Source organism: Triticum aestivum, chromosome 3A (genome assembly GCF_018294505.1).
Source record: "Triticum aestivum cultivar Chinese Spring chromosome 3A, IWGSC CS RefSeq v2.1, whole genome shotgun sequence".
In the NCBI taxonomy this organism is placed as follows: Eukaryota; Viridiplantae; Streptophyta; class Magnoliopsida; order Poales; family Poaceae; genus Triticum; species Triticum aestivum.
The window spans coordinates 712,913,445-712,931,188 of NC_057800.1; the positions used below are offsets into that span (position 1 = coordinate 712,913,445).

The 17,744-nt window shown below is 45.8% G+C and overlaps 1 pseudogene; it reads left to right on the top strand.

The window, feature by feature from the left end:
• The first annotated feature begins 2,823 nt into the window (after positions 1-2,823).
• LOC123059352 (protein LIFEGUARD 2-like) lies at positions 2,824-16,375 on the top strand (annotated as a pseudogene).
• Positions 16,376-17,744: the final 1,369 nt, after the last annotated feature.

Genomic DNA, 17,744 nt, shown 5'->3' on the forward strand with positions numbered 1-17,744 from the left:
AAGTGGTCCTCAAAATTCAGGAGTGGACATCCACGCTCATAGTCATTGGTGTGTAGTATTTTTTCAATGAATTAACATGCCTTTACCAAAAGATGTGAATCATCCATACGACCATGTCCCGGCAATGTATATCTTTAGTGAGTGTAATAGACAAAAGTCTAATAGGTGTGAGACACTGCATCAATTCTCTCTCTTTTTTTCTTGTGGGGAAGACAATACACTAATTCTAAATTGAACTCTTCTAAATTCATCTTTCCTTCACCACAAAGCTCCAAAAACTAAAAAAGTAGAAAACATTCAAAAGGTTAGTAAATATATTAGTTAAATGAGAATATAAACAGATGAAGTAGCAATGTTCAATAATAAATACTTGGACAGGGAATGAATTACTCCTCATGGATTTGCTGAGGTGCAACACCATGACCTTACAACAGCATCCCATGTCAAGGCGATGTGGCTTGCATTCTATGTGCACAATAGTTGTGGTCAAACGCTGCTCCAAGTGTAGTATTCTCTAATCGAATCCAGCGATGCAGTAGCACCTCTATGGACGTAACTCAACTGCATGAACACATCCTGCTGCAACGATGCTCATAATGGCCGATAGCAGGCTCTACTCGACTGCTCCTGCAAGGATGTCATGCTGAACCCCCCGACTCCTTGCTGGCCAACACCAGTTTAAAGCCAGATAAAACCAGTCATAGAAAATATGCCAGTGATCCTAAAAGATTAAAATATATGATGTCAAATGCAAGGGACGGTGATCAGAGGGCCATAATGCCAGCAACCAGCCAACGGCACGTAGAGGCACTTTTTATGTTGTTTTCGTACAGACTAAAATCCAGAAAAAATATGTGCTTAAATAACACCTTTTTTGCATCAGAGACTTGTATATAGTTGTATAGACTGGCTAAATAGCTTGTTCAATATAATCTGGTCTGCATAAGCAAGTTGCTCTACTGCCTATTCACAACCTACCTTCCTTTAACTTCAATTCAAATGTTTCATGGCATGCTTATCAATCAACCAGAGTAACCGCAGCATGAAGTTTCACATACACAAGACCAATTCATCAAAACAAAAAAAACTTAATAATAGGACCAGGTTTTGCAAGTCCTGGACTGTGTCATTGGTTCTGTTAGACATTATAACTTCACACGTCTTAAGATTAATTAATGAGATTTATCTGTTGTCTCAATAAATATATGATCAAACTTGTCTCCCTTTTGCTTCACCAACTTCAGAAGGATTTCTACAAGAGCCCCCTCGGATAGTACAACACAACAGCAAGTATTCACCACCACAATGTTTTCAGCAAAGGATGAATGAACAACAATCCTCTTCCCATGTTGCGATGTTAAAATATGATTCAGAAGGGTTGTCTGTGAAAGAGAGAGTGAGAGATTTAAGAGCTAAGATTAGCTAATCTTAACAAAAACTATTTATTTAAATCCACACTGGCTGTAATGATTATATTGATAGCGCATCATTTTCTCAATCCTGAATTCCTATTGTGATCACCTAGGCATTACTGGACAATTGGTTTAGATTTCAGACATGACTGGCTTCCATAGCCTACAGCTCCAGTTAGTAAGCGAGGCGGAACTTGTATATGCCGAGGAAGTCGGTAATGAACTGAGCATGTGCTACACAGTAGGCAGAACACTTAGATCCAAACACAGTGGTCCATGTAGAACAGCCTCACCGGTGAGAAGGCACTCTTTTCCTACAAATATGGTTGCCCTGCACATCGTCCTTCTCCTCATACATTTTTAAAAGGGGGGCCAAGGGATAATTAGAGTAATTAATTCTACCAGTGTTAGGATTTCAGATGGTACCGAGCAGAGTTACCTCCATATCCCAACTATCAACATCGTCAACACACTCAGCACACTGATTATGCCAAGGCAATTCGAATTTCAAAATCTGTCCTGATGCCTCAAGATGTCTTTTGTTCTTCAATCGCAAATCTCAAATAAGCTCTGGATAAACAAAACCATGGAAACATGAGCAAGTTCTAAACTATGTTTGTGTGGACACAACTAAGGGAAAGTAATGGCCTAATTCGGTTCTTTCTAATACAGTATGATATATGGACACAATTTCTAAGAAAATAAATACGGATTGTGGGCACATGCATGATACCTTTGCATGCTCAAACGGACTGGTCGCATCGAGGATAATTAAGCTCCCAATGCTAGCAAGTAATAATTCTTATATATCTCTAGAACCAATTTCTTCACGCATGGTTTTGGAATATTGCTACCATGTCATTTCTTTTGCTCTTCCATAGGTATACTTCTTCATCTTCAGCTTCAACAATTTTTTGCTGAACCATCAGACAACACCACCAATATCAACAAACAAGATTAAAATAACCAAAATTTGGTTTCGCACACAGTGAGAGACAACGGGCTGGGGCGATTAGCACAGGATTTTCCGACGGCGTGCAGGAGCAGGGCCTGGACAACGTATGGAAAAAAACTACCAACGTATGGAACCCCCCTTTTCCTAGAAGGAACCGCGAAGCAATCCCACCATCCGGCATCTGCCTGGGTAGTGGGCTCCATCTCATCTCATCTCATCTGACTATAAGTTGAGGACTACTCCCTCCGTAAACTAATATAAGAACATTTAAATAACTAAAAGTAGTGATCTAAACGCTTTTATATTAGTTTACAGAGGGAGTAGAGTGTTATGGCCGCATCGTCGTCGCCGTCCCCAGTTCACGTTCACTTTGCACCTTTCCTCTCGCCTTGCGCCACACCCGCAAAAACCCTAACTCCGGAGGCACCATCATCAGTCATCACATCGCCGGGCGAGATGTGCGGGCGCCAGAAGGGCGGCGACATCGAGGCGGGGACCTCCGGTGGCACTACTGGCACCGCGGTGCCGGCGCTGGCGCAGGTGCTGGCGCAGGTGCTGTACCCCGGCATGGCGTAGAGCCCTGCGCTGTGCTGGGCGCTCATCCGGAAGATCTACGTCATCCTCTCCCTGCAGCTTCTCCTCACTGCCGTCATCGCGGCCGTCGTCGTCAAGGTCCCCGCCATCCCCCACTTCTTCGTCTCCTCCTACGCCGGCCTCGGGCTCTACATCTTCATCCCCATCCTCCCCATCATCGTCTCCTCCTAGGCCTGCCTCTCTCTCTGCACAAAATTACGCACGGTATGTTACTGCCTGTTATACACAAGGTTGACCGCCGTCTTTCGGGCTGGCTGGCTACTTTTTTATCCTTAGGGGGGAGGTTGACCCTCATCAATTCAGTGCTCGCTGGCATCCCAAGTTATTTCATGTCTTGCTTTGCCTGGCCCAAGGAGTCTCTCGGGAAGTTGGAAAGTCTCTTACGTGCTTTTTTCTGGCAAGGCAAGAACAAGGTCAAAGGTGGCCAATGCTTAGTGGCTTGGGATACAGTCTCGTTGCCTCGTATCAATGGTGGTTTAGGTATCCGTCAAATGCATGCTCACAACCAAGCTATGATGTGCAAGTTCGTCTCCAAAGTTCTACAAGGTTCGGACATACCATGTTATAAATGGTTCGCCACACATTACTGCCGAGCTATTCTTCCACAGAGTGCTAATAGCAGAGATACTGCCATCTGGAAAGGGTTTAAAGATCTCGTTCCTATGGTTATCAACTCTTCTAAGTGTGCTCTAGGGTCTGGTCGTTTGATTTCCTTCTGGAAGGACCAATGGCTTGAAGTGGGCCGTTTATATCAGATGTTTCCTACGCTGTATTCCTTCGCGATCCAGCCAGCCTGCTCCGTGCACTCACAACATTCCAATGGTTCATGGGCTGTTCAGCTACACCCTAATCTCTCTCAAACGGCCTCAGCTGAGCTAGTTGTTCTGCATGGTTTGTTGTTGGGCATAGCTCCGAACTTACTGCATGAGGACAAGCGGTCTACTTCTGTGAGCTCTGGGCAGCTTTGCACTGGATACTTCTACAGGCTGCTCACTTTCCGGGGGGTTTTGACAACTCTTGAAACATGGGTTTGGGATGCGTTGATTCCTCTCAAACACAGAATCTTCCTATGGCTTGCTTTCCGTGGGCGCCTAAACACTAAAGATAATATGGTAAAGAAGGGTTGGTCTGAGGCTTCCCCGTTTGCACATTGTGACACTTGCCCCGCTGTTGAGTCAATCGATCACTTAATACTACGATGTACATCCGCCAGTGTTCTTTGGGGCAAGTTGGAGCTGGACGTTTTGGCTTGCTCGGCTACTAACGTTCTGTCTTTTATGGAGCAAGCGCAATACCAGCTCAGATTCAAACACAAATGGAATGTTGCTTTCGCGGCTTGCGCTATCACCCTGTGGCATGCTAGAAATGACAGAGTCTTCAACTCAAAAGTCTGGTCTGTAACATACACTTGTTTATATGCCGCAGACATGCTCCATCTTTGGACTTTCAGAACTCAAAGCCAATGCACCAGGGAGGTTCTACAGGTTTGGAGACAAAAGCTGCTGCATAGTTTGTAGACGACTGATGTAATCTTCCCCTCCTCTCTTCCTTCCTTTCTTCCTTCTTTTCCCGTTTCGATCTGCTTGTGTTTTGCACCTTGGTGCACCACACAAGCTGTTCTTGTACTTGTACCTGTTACTTCATCAGGCTCTGGCCTGTTTTGAAATATAAGGTCGGCAGCCTGCCACCTTCCTTGTTTCAAAAAAAGAATTCAAGCTACCACCATCTTTTTTGTTACGTCGCTGCAGTTTCGATCCATCCGATTATAGAGTTTCCGTCTCGAATGTATTCCATTCTTCTTACTATTGCGTTTAGAAGAAGGGAAAGTTGTGGCTGTTAATTTTTGAGGTCCTTGGTTAGAGGACAGGAGTCACAGGACTAGCTAGCTTTCACTTTGCGTGCACTGCTCTGAATTACCTTTGGATGCCGTCGCGTCCCCCCAAAGCTATATATGTACTCTTAATTGCAACCCCTGATTTTGGCAGTGAATTGCAGAGCATGTACTCTTAATTTTGCTTTACTAGAATGGGACATGGTTGCTTTGTGAATTGCAGCAGCTGTATAATCTGTTACTAAAATGCTTCTTAATTTTCTTATGCAGTGCTGTGCCCGTTGTACTTCTACAGCCAGACGCACCCAGTCAACCTGCTGCTGCTCGGCGTCTTCACAGTGGCCATCAGCTTCGCTGTGGGCATGACATGTGCCTTCACTAGTGGTAATTGTCTTCCCACCATGTATTCTGTTCCTCCTTGTTCTTACTTGAGTCACTCTACTACATGCTCATGTAAATCAGCACTCTCTAATGCCCCTCTCGTTGTGTTAGTTCATTACATATGCATGACTAGTAAATATTTTTCCTACCATTAGCTTGTTATAATCACTATGTATGGCATTTGGATAGTTGCTGCCAATTTGCTATATATGGCCATGCAAATGTTAGGAAGACACTGCAAGGCAGCCCATGTGATGTGACTAGCTGATGCATTTCCCCAGACTCTGCTGAGGCCTTGAGGGTAGTATTGCCAGCTAGTAGGATTACTTTTTCCCCAGACTCTAGCTTAAACTTTTATCAAAATGAAAGGAATTTTTCACATGATATCAGTCCTTCAAAGGTTATTTTTAAAGGTACTCCATGCATGTGCTGGTTAAATCTCATTGGATTAAAGTGATTGAAAATACACAATCTTTCGATTTAGGCAAAGTTATGTTGTCAGGCACTCTGTGATCTGTCATCCATTTTCATACCACAGAATTTTGGGATTGTACCAATTCTGAGGTTCATTTTAGCTTGTACCACATTGCAGGAGGTTTATTTCATTAGATTTACATGAAAGTTTCTTTGGTAAAGAGGTGTATGAGATGATAGGAAAGCAATTAATTCATTTATTAGGCCTGCTCATATATGATATATATGTGCACAGGCAAGGTCATTTTGGAAGCTGCGATTCTTACCACGGTGGTTGTCTTCAGCCTCATTGCTTACACCTTCTGGGCTGCAAGGAGGGGCAAGGACTTCAGCTTCCTTGGCCCTTTCCTATTTGCTTCTCTCATCATGCTGCTCGTCTTTGGGTTCATTCAGGTTAGATGCAGTTTCTCTAGTTAGGTGTGTCGTCCATTCATCTATCTGTCTTCTCTATTATTCTACAATAAGTACTGATCAAGTGATCATGGCTTCTCTAAATATGCAGATCCTCTTTGTTAAACATTGTACATACGGTATAACTATAAACCGTATATGTGTGGCGTGCGTGTAGTTGTTGTAACAATAGTTGGGCTGTTGAGATTGCATCTTATCTAGATTGTGTCTTGGAGATCAATCCACAGCCCAACAACCTGTATATCTCGCGGCGTCTTGCCTATATTAACATGCACGCGTCCCTGCTGAACGCATACGCTTTAGCCTCATCTTTCTACATGGTATACAGAGCCTCTCTCTTCCAACCCATCTAGTTATGTCATCCTCCTCCTCCACCGTCGCCATGGCCTCCCCTTCCCTCGCATCGCTTGGCCACACCATCACCGAAAAGCTCACCAGGGAGAACTTCCTGGTATGGAAGGCGCAAGTCCTGCCGCATATCAAAGCGGCAGGGATGATGGGCTACCTCGACGGCTCGATCAAGGAGCCGGCCGCCACCCTCGTCTCTGAGAAGGATCTCGGAGACGGGAAGAAGGAGATGGTCACCACGCCAAACCCGGAGTATGTCATCTGGGTCACGCAAGATCAACAGGTGCTCACGTTCCTGATTGTTTCTCTTTCTCGCGACGTTCTCATGCAAGTCTCCAACCACACCACCTCTGTTAGCATCTGGCAAGCTCTGCTCCAAAGTTTTTCATCGCAGTCCAGGGCGCGTACCATTCAGCTTCACTCCGCCCTGGGTAACACGCGCAAGGGGGATCTCTCGGCCGCAGCATACTTCACCAAGATGAAGGGCATCGCCGATGAACTCGCCGCCGCTGGGAAGCCCCTTGGAGAAGACGACCTCGTCGACCAAATTCTCCAAGGTCTGGTGCATGAACCGGACTACAACGGTTTCGTTTTTGCCATCTCCACACACGCTGCCATGGATCAACAGATCGGGCTCACGGAGCTCTTCTCGTTGCTCTTGGCGGCCGAGGCCCGCATCACCGCCCAATAGGCGGCCTTCTCCCCCAACCACTCCGCCAATCTTGCATCTCGTGGCGGTGGCCGCGGTCGTGGTGGCTACAACAACAACGGCAGCTACACTAGTAGAAAACAGGGCTATGGTCCAGGCCGGCTCAGCCCATTAGTCCCGGTTCAGTGTAGAACCGGGACCAATGTGGGCATTGGTCCCGGTTCGTGAGCCCAGGGGGCCGGCCGGGCCACGTGGACCATTGGTCTCGGTTCGTCTGGACCTTTTGGTCCCGGTTGGTGGGACGAACCGGGACCAATGTGCCTTGCTCCTGGCCCACCACCATTGGTCCCGGTTGGTGGCTTGAACTGGGACCAAAGGCTTCCCTTTAGTCCCGGTTCATGTCATCAACCGGGACCAATGAGGTGCCTATATATACCCCCTCGCGCAAGAGCAGAGCACAGTGCTCTGTTTTTTCTGGCCGAGGGGGAGAGGGCTTTGTGGTGCTCTAGCTCACCTCCTATGCACATGAGGTGTTCAATGGAATGCCCGAGCCACGCTACTTAAGCTTTCTCCTCTCGAAGATCGACCTCCAAGCTCCATTTTCCTCGAGATTTGTCTAGATTTAGCGGTCCGTCACGCCCCGTCCCCGTCTTCACCGCCGTCGATCACCCGCGCCGATCTCATCACCGACACCACTGTGGTGAGCCTCTTGTTCTTATCTTCTTTCTGAAAGGAAAAATATTCTTACTTGTATGTTTAGATAGATACTTGTATCATTTTCTTACATTTATTATTGCATCTTATATAGTGCAATGGTTTTGGTATCCGCCCCCGTCGGTCCTCGTCCTGTCTATGATTCGGATTTGGTATGTATATTATCTTTATAACTATTGGTTCATTTATTGTTTATGAAAATTATGCCGACCAACGTGACATAGATTTTATTTATCTAGGATGTATGTGAATCGGAAATGCCAACCGACCCTATTGTCGAGAGGTTAAATTTAGTTGAAGAAGAAAACAATTTGTTGAAGGAAAAAATTAAAAAAAAATTAAGGAGGAGAAGATGATATTGGAGTTGCATGTTGCGGATGTCGTCGATGATCACAAGATCAAGATGGATGCAATGCGCTTGAAGATTAGAAAGATTAGAAAATATGCCATTCATACCAAGGCTTGGTATCATTATGCCGTTGGATCAATTGTTACCTTGGTTGCGATTATGATCGCATTTGTTTTCGCATTGAAATGTTTTACATAGTTTCAATGTATGGTTTAATTAATTAGATGCTCTGGAGAGCTATATGTTGTTAGATGAGAACTATGTATGCACTTTGGTTTTAATGTGATGATGAACTTCTATTAATTTGGACACTTAATTATATATAATGCACGCAGATGAACCGGCAATGGATGTACGGTGACAGACACACCCGCGAGTACATTAAGGGCGTGCATGAGTTTCTCGATGCGGCTGAGGCAAACAAGCAGAATGGTTTTATGTGTTGTCCATGCACTGAATGTGGGAATACGAGGTCTTACTCTAACCGGAAAATCCTTCACTCCCACCTGCTTTACAAGGGTTTCATGCCACACTATAATGTTTGGACGAGGCACGGAGAAATAGGGGTTATGATGGAAGACGGCGAAGAAGAAGAGTACGATGACAACTATGTGCCCCCTGAATATGGTGATGCTGCAACGGGGGGAGCTGGTGAAGATCAAGAGGAACCAGACGATGTGCCCAATGATGCTGCCACGGGTGAAGCTGCTGAAGATCAAGAGGAACCAGACGATGTGCCCGATGATGATGATCTCCGCCGAGTCATTGTCGATGCAAGGACGCAATGCATTAGTCAAAAGGAGAAGCTGAAGTTCGATCGCATGTTAGAGGATCACAAAAAAGGGTTATACCCCAATTGCGAAGATGGCAACACAAAGCTCGGTACCGTACTGGAATTGCTGCAGTGGAAGGCAGAGAATGCTATGGCTGACAAAGGATTTGAGAAGCTAGTAAAAATATTGAAGAAGAAGCTTCCAAAGGATAACGAATTGCCCGACAGTACATACGCAGCAAAGAAGGTCGTATGCCCTCTAGGATTGGAGGTGGAGAAGATACATGCATGCCCTAATGACTGCATCCTCTACCGCGGTGCATACAAGGATCTGAACGCATGCCCGGTATGCGGTGCGTTGCGGTATAAGATCAGACGAGATGACCCTGGTGATGTTGACGGCGAGCCCCTCAGGAAGAGGGTTCCTGCGAAGGTGATGTGGTATGCTCCTATAATACCACGGTTGAAACGTCTGTTCAAAACTAAGAGCATGCCAAGTTGATGCGATGGCACAGTGAGAACCGAAAGAAAGATGGGAAGTTGAGAGCACCCGCTGACGGGTCGCAGTGGAGAAAAATTGAGAGAAAGTACTGGGATGAGTTTGCAAAGGACCCAAGGAATGTATGGTTTGCTTTAAGCGCGGATGGCATTAATCCTTTCGGGGAGCAGAGCAGCAATCACAGCACCTGGCCCGTGACTCTATGTATGTATAACCTTCCTCCTTGGATGTGCATGAAGCGGAAGTTCATTATGATGCCAGTTCTCATCCAAGGCCCTAAGCAACCCGGCAACGAAATTGATGTGTACCTAAGGCCATTAGTTGAAGAACTTTTACAACTGTGGAATGGAAATGGTGTACGTATGTGGGATGAGCATAGACATGAGGAATTTAACCTTAAGGCGTTGCTGTTCGTGACCATCAACGATTGGCCCTCTCTCAGTAACCTTTCAGGACAGACAAACAAAGGATACCACGCATGCACGCACCGTTTAGATGACACTGAAAGTATATACCTGGACAAATGCAGGAAGAATGTGTACCTAGGCCATCGTCGATTTCTTTCGACCAACCATCAATGTCGAAAGAAAGGCAAGCATTTCAAAGGCGAGGCAGATCACCGGAAGAAGCCTGCCATGCGCACCGGTGATCACGTGCTTGCTATGGTCAATGATTTACACTACGTAATCTTTGGAAAGGGTCCCGGTGGACTAGCTGTTCCGAATGACGCTGAGGGACACACACCCATGTGGAAGAAGAAATCTATATTTTGGGACCTACCCTACTGGAAAGACCTAGAGGTCCGCTCCTCGATCGACGTGATGCACGTGACGAAGAACCTTTGCGTGAACCTGCTAGGCTTCTTGGGCGTGTATGGGAAGACAAAAGATACACCTAAGGCACGAGAGGACCTGCAACATTTGCACGAAAAAGACGGCATGCCTCCGAAGTAGTATAAAGGTCCTGCCAGCTACGCTCTTACGAAAGAAGAGAAAGAAATCTTCTTTGAATGCCTGCTCAGTATGAAGGTCACGACTGGCTTCTCGTCGAATATAAAGGGAATAATAAATATGCCAGAGAAAAAGTTTCAAAACCTAAAGTCTCATGACTGCCACGTGATTATGACGCAACTGCTTTCGGTTGCATTGAGGGGGCTTCTACCGGAAAACGTCCGATTAGCCATTGTGAAGCTATGTGCATTCCTCGATGCAATCTCTCAGAAGGTGATCGATCCAGAAATCGTACCAAGGCTAAGGAGTGATGTGGCGCAATGTCTTGTCAGTTTCGAGCTGGTGTTCCCACCATCCTTCTTCAATATCATGACGCACGTCCTAGTTCATCTAGTCGACGAGATTGTCATCCTGGGGCCCGTATACACAATATGTTCCCCTTTGAGAGGTTCATGGGAGTCCTAAAGAAATATGTCCGTAACCGCGCTAGGCCAGAAGGAAGCATCTCCATGGGCCATCAAACAAAGGATGTTATCGGGTTTTGTGTTGACTTCATTCCTGGTCTTAACAAGATAGGTCTCCCTAAATCGCGGTATGAGGGGACACTGACTGGAAAAGGCACTCTTGGAAGAGACTCAATAATATGCAGGGACGGATATTCTTGGTCTCAAGCACACTACACAGTTCTACAGAACTCTACCTTGGTGACCCCGTATGTCGATGAACACAAGAACAGTCTGCGCTCCAAACACCCGGAGCAGTGCGACGACTGGATTACATGTGAACACATCACGACTTTCAGCAGTTGGTTGGAAACACGTCTCAGAGGTGACAACACTGTTTGTGATGAGTTGTACTTGTTGTCCAGGGGACCATCTTTGACTGTATTGACTTACAAAGGATACGAGATAAATGGGAATACATTTTACACGATCGCCCAAGATCAAAAGAGCACCAACCAAAATAGCGGTGTCCGCTTTGATGCAGCAACCGAGAGCGGAAAGGACACATATTATGGTTACATAGTGGACATATGGGAACTTGACTACGGACCTGATTTTAAGGTCCCTTTGTTTAAGTGCAAATGGGTCAATCTGTTAGGCGGAGGGGTACAGGTAGACCCACAGTACGGAATGACAACAGTGGATCTGAAAAATCTTGGGTACAGTGACGAACCGTTCGTCCTAGCCAATGATGTGGCACAGGTTATCTATGTGAAGGACATGTCTACCAAACCGAGAAAAAGAAAAGATAAGGAAGCAAATACATCATAAGATGAGCCAAAGCGCCACATAGTTCTTTCAGGAAAAAGGGACATCCTGGGAGTGGACGGCAAGACAGACATGTCTGAAGATTATGAAAAGTTTCATGAAATTCCTCCCTTCAATGTCAAGGCTGACCCAAGCATCCTGATAAACAATGAAGATTATCCATGGTTACGGCGCAATAAGCAAATGACACAAGCGAAGAAAAAGTGAAGACTCTCTCCCGCAATAAGCAAATGCTATGTGGGTGAAATTATGATACCATCCCAACTTTCAACTTTTTCAGAGTTCATTTGAAATGCTTTCATGTCTTATGGTTCGAAACTTTGATACTTCGAAAGTGATTGTCCATTTTGTACACGAAGTGCATCAAGTTTTTGTCGTAACCCTTTGTCATGTTCCATTTTTGGAACATGCTATGTGGGTGAAATGATGATACCATGCCAACTTTCAACCTTTTCAGAGTTCATTTTGAAATGCTTTCCAATTTCAGAGTCATTTAGTTCAAAGAATGAATTAATAGCAAACAGAATGAACTACAAAACTTTTATGAAAATAAAAACAATCAATTAAAATATTATGTTATGATCAACTAAAATAAAACTATAATATTCTTCAATAGCAAAAAGAATATAATTTTTGTGATCTAAAATCAAACTATAAGTATTTAATTGTAAGTATAAATAAAAAATAAATAGCAAAGAAGAAAAAAGTTCTATTTTTATAGTAAAGTTATTCATAAACTAGTGATTCACACAAATTTTATAAAATTCCAATTTAAACTATTCAAAATTTTAAAACTAATGCCACTAACAGAAAGTTTATAATTTTTGTGACCTAAAAGCAAAAAGAAATCACTAAAAAACTATAAGTATTTAGTTGTAAGTATAAATAAAAAATAAATAGAAAAAAAAATTCTATTTTTATAGTAAAGTTATTCATAAACTAGTGATTCACACACATTTTTAAAAATTCAAATTTAAACTATTCAAAATTTAAAACTAATGGCACTAACAGAAAGTTTATAATTTTTGTGACCTAAAAGCAAAAAGAAATCACTAAAAAACTACAAGTATTTAGTTTTAAGTAGAAATAAAAAAAATAAAAAACCAAAAAATGTAGAAATAAAAAAGAAAAAACCAAAAAAAAATGCCTCCTACTGGGCCTCCACGGCCTGAATACGACTAGAAACCCTACATGGGCCAGGATTCAGGCCCGCAGAGGCCCAATAGGCCCACAGACAGTAGCAAGTTTAGGCCCGAAAGCCTGCATTAGAGAGGAGCTCGAATGGGGAGGCACAACCAGGGCTTATAAACCAGTGCCGGCGCCCTCCAGCTAGCGATGTGGGACTAAACTTTTGGGCGCTGGCAGCACAAGGGCATTGGTCCCGGTTGGTGGCACCAACCGGGACTAAAGGGGGCATTGGTCACGGTTCTTGGCACCAACCGTGACCAATGCCCCCCTTTAGTCCCGGTTGGTGCCACCAACCGGGACCAAAGGCCGCCGCTTCCCGCCCTTTGGGCTGCTAAAAATTGGCCTTTGGTCCCGGTTGGTGGCACCAACCGGGACCAAAGGGGGGCATTGGTCACGGTTTGTGCCACAAACCGGGACCATTGCTCTGGCTATATATACAACCCTTGCGAAATTTTCGCCAACTGCTCCATTCCCCATCGCCGACGCCGCCAGGCTGCTCATCCTCCTCGTCGCCGTCGCTGCGCCCTGCCCCATCACCGTCGCCGCGCCCCGAGCCCCGCCTCCTCGATCGTCCTCCTCGTCGCCGTCGTCTGCCCTGCCCCGAGCCCCGCCTCCTCGATCGTCCCCGTCGCCGCCGTGTGCCGCCCCGAGCCCGCGACCGTCCCCGTCGCCGTGTGCCACCCCGCCCCGAGCTCGCTGCTGTCCGCCCTGCCCTGAGCCCCGCCTCCTCGATCGTCCCCGTCGCCGTGTGCCGCCCCGAGCCCGCGGCCGTCCCCGTCTCCCCATCGCCCTGCACACGCCGTCCCCGTCGCCGGCATCCCCGAGCCCGCCGTAGCTCCTTTCCCGTCGCTGGCCTCCTCTCCCCGTTGCCGCCCGCCCCCAGTGAGCTCCCCCCTTTCCCATCCCCGTCGCCGACGATGCCACCCATTGTCGCCGCTGCTCTCTGTTCATATATGCAAAAGTTACTTTTTTTAGAAAATCATCTATATTTGTTCAGAAAAGTTCTATATGAATGTGGCTATATATATATATATATATATATATGTTCAGAAAAGTTCTATATGTATGTGGCTATGTATGTGTATGTGGCTATGTGAATATGCAAAGAAGAGGAGATGAAGAAGATGATATATTTTCTTATTCGTGGGTGTGTCGAGAGGGTCATCGATAACTTTAGTGAATTTTAGGTTATTTTCATTTTAGGTCATTTTAGGCGGGGAAGAAGGGGAAGAAGAGGGAGAAGAAGAGGGGGTCGAGAGGGGGTCTAGGGTCGCCGAGGGGTCGAGGGTCGTCGAACATGAGAGGAGGAAGAGGATAAAAAAAGAAGAGGAATAAGAAAAGAAAAAAAGAGGAGAAGAAAGAATAGAGGAGAAGATCTCCTCTATTCTTTCTTCTCCTCTTTTTTTCTTCTTCTTCCTCTTTTTTTTATCGGGAACGAGGGTCGTCGAGGGTCGCCGAGCGGTAGAGGAAGAAACATGCTGCAAGTTTGGGTTGATCAGCCAGCACTGCCTCCTCCTATGTGTACACATACCAGGTCTCAAAGTGGCATTGCAAGACCCAAAGTTTATAAAGATGGTTGTGTTCGTTGGGGGTCTTTTTGTGCTGCAGGTGAACCGAGAACTTTACAGGATGCTCTTGGTGACCCAAAGTGGAAGAAGGCGATGGACGAGGAGTACTCTGCTCTTATGGATAACAAAACATGGCGTCTTGTTCCACCTGTCAAAGGGAGAAATGTGATTGACTGCAAGTGGGTGTACAAGATTAAGAGGAAGTCTGATGGCACTATTGACAGGTACAAGGCCCGGTTAGTTGCCAAAGGCTTTAAGCAAAGGTATGGTGTGGACTATGAAGACACCTTTAGCCCCGTGGTAAAAGCTGCTACTATCCGTTTAGTTCTTTCCATTGCAATTTCTCGGAATTGGTGCATGCGTCAACTAGATGTAAAGAACGCGTTTTTGCATGGTGTTCTGGAAGAGGAAGTTTTCACGAGGCAACCTCCTGGGTATGAGAGCTCAGTCTCACCACGACACGTCTGCAAGCTTGATAAAGCTCTTTATGGCCTGAAACAAGCACCAAGAGCCTGGTATTATCGTTTGTATTCCAAACTTCGGTCTCTTGGCTTTCTTGCTTCTAAAGGAGATACCTCATTGTTTTTCTATCATAAGCATGGAGTAACTATCTTTATGCTGATATACACGTTGATGATATTATCGTTACAAGCTCTTCACTCAAAGCAGTTGCAGCTCTTCTCAAGGATTTGAGTATGTATTTTGCACTCAAGGACTTGGGTGCTTTGCATTTCTTTCTTGGTATTGAGGTGAAAAATATTGCACGTGGAGTCCTTTTGTCACAGGAAAAATATGTGCAAGAGATACTTCAGCGGATGGGCATGACTGGATGCAAACCTTCGCCTACACCCATGTCTACCTCCGAGAAGTTATCTCTTCACGATGGAGCTATCCTCACAGCCGAAGATTCCACCAAGTACAGGAGCATCGTGGGAGCACTACAGTACCTAACCTTGACGCGGCCAGATATTGCATATGCTGTTAACAAGGTCTGTCAGTTTTTGCATGCTCCTCCTACTGTTCATTGGACTGCAGTAAAACGGATACTCAGATATCTTCAAGGAACACGGAGTCATGGGCTTAAGCTTTGCAAGTCAGATTCCATGCTTGTTAGTGCGTTCTCTGATGCAGATTGGGCAGGCTGTCCTGATGACAGGAGATCTACAGGAGGCTTTGCAGTTTTTCTTGGAGGTAACCTGATTTCATGGAGTGCCCGTAAGCAGGCTACCGTTTCTAGGTCCAGCATAGAAGCTGAGTACAAGGCTCTAGCTAATGCCACTGCTGAAGTAATATGGGCAAACACATGTTGACGGAGTTGGGTGTTTCTCATCCCAAGGCAGCATCACTATGGTGTGACAATTTGGGTGCCACATATCTGTCTACCAACCCTGTTTTCCATGCTAGGACGAAGCATATCGAGATAGACTATCACTTTGTTCGGGAACGAGTAGCCAACAAGCTGTTGAATGTTCGCTTTGTTCCTACTGGTGATCAAGTTGCAGATGGGTTTACCAAACCCCTTTCTTTGAGGCAGCTGGAGGCATTTCGACGCAATCTCAACTTAGATAAGTTGTGATTGAGGGGGAGTGTTAAACATTGTACATACGGTATAACTATAACCATATATGTGTGGCTTGCGTGTAGTTGTTGTAACAATAGTTGGGCTGTTGAGATTGCATCTTATCTAGATTGTGTCTTGGAGATCAATCCACAACCCAACAACCTGTATATCTCGCGGCGTCTTGCCTATATTAACATGCACGCGTCCCTGCTGAACGCATACGCTTTAGCCTCATCTTTCTACACTCTTCCCGCCGGGCAAGCTGTCTCACATGATCTATGGCGCGCTGGCGTCACTCGTCTTCAGTGGCTACATTGTCTATGACACGGACAACATCATCAAGCGTTACACGTATGACGAGTATGTCTGGGCTGCCGTATCGCTCTACCTTGACATCATCAATCTGTTCATGGCACTGATGAACCTGTTTAGCGCGGGTGACAGCTAAAGCACACCCCCTGCCCCTGACTGTTCACAAGTCCTTGACTGAAGAACTGTATAGGCGCTTGTTAGTTTAGTTGAGTTGATCCCTAGCTAAGAGAGGAAACATAGGAGAACTGATGTGTGTTGGTTCTATGGATGGCGGATGTGATGTTGGATTTACGGGGTCTTTCATATCCTGGATTGGTGGTGTGCTACTGAGTTAGTGAGTTTACGATATCATATCTTACTATATGACTGATATCATTTCTTACTATGAATGACTGATATCATTTGTGTGGCCACATGACTTCTGGACTGGTCTCTTGTCCCGCCGTACGTGTGGGTAACACGTTTGAATCGGAACTATTCAATGGGTAATGATTTGGTAGTGTACGTACCACTTCAAAGAAGATGGTGCTTGTAGATTTCATCCGTCAACCTTTATGTTAGCACTGATTAATGACGTGACTGATTCAACCTCATGGGAGCACCCTCCCCCCTCCCCCCAAAGAAAAAACTCCAGCTGCTTGTACTACATCACACGCCCGCGCATCATTGCGACAGTGGAGGACAAGCTCGAACGAGGACGCGAGGCAGCAACACACGGATGGGTGGAGAAAAGGGGTAAATGAATATGGCTAGGGTTTGGGGTCTGTCAATTGGCTTTTACTAGACGAGAGCGGCTCCTCAGGCGGCGCGTCGCCTGTCGCGCAATGGGGGTGCACTGGTTCCCCGTGTGTATGGCACTGGTGGAAAAACAGGCTTCCGTCCAGCCCCATAAGTCGCGAAGCTGTAGGAACCGCGACTAATGGGACCTTTAGTCGCGGTTCTGGAGGTGAACCGCGACCAAAGGCCTGGGCCCAGGGCGCTCGGTGGCCAGCTGGCGCACGTGAGGGTCTTTAGTCGCGGTTGGCCAGGACAACCGCGACTAAAGGCCTTCGGGCACCTTTAGTCACGGTTTGCCAGGCCAACCGCAACTAAAGCCCCTCCCCTATATATACCCATCCAGCAGCCAACACTTAGCCATTTGGAGCCATTCTCTTCACAAGTGGGTGTAGGTTTGCTTTTGGTTCCTCTTATGCACATAAGGTGTTTGATGAAATGCCCCAAGAGCATGAAACAAACATGACATGAAGTGTTGGAGCCACACTCCTCGATCGCGGTTAGCAACTTGATGAACCTTTGATGTGTCATTGATAAAATATGCATGTGTGCAGTTCATTGTTTAATTTATATTGTTTGTAGCTAGTTAGTTTAACAAATGCATGATGGTTAATTATATATTTTATATTATAATAATACAGATGAATCGGCAATGGATGTACGGTAACCGACTCTCCGGCGAGTTCACTACGGGTTTGAAAGATTTCCTCGTAGTGGCTAATGCGAACAAG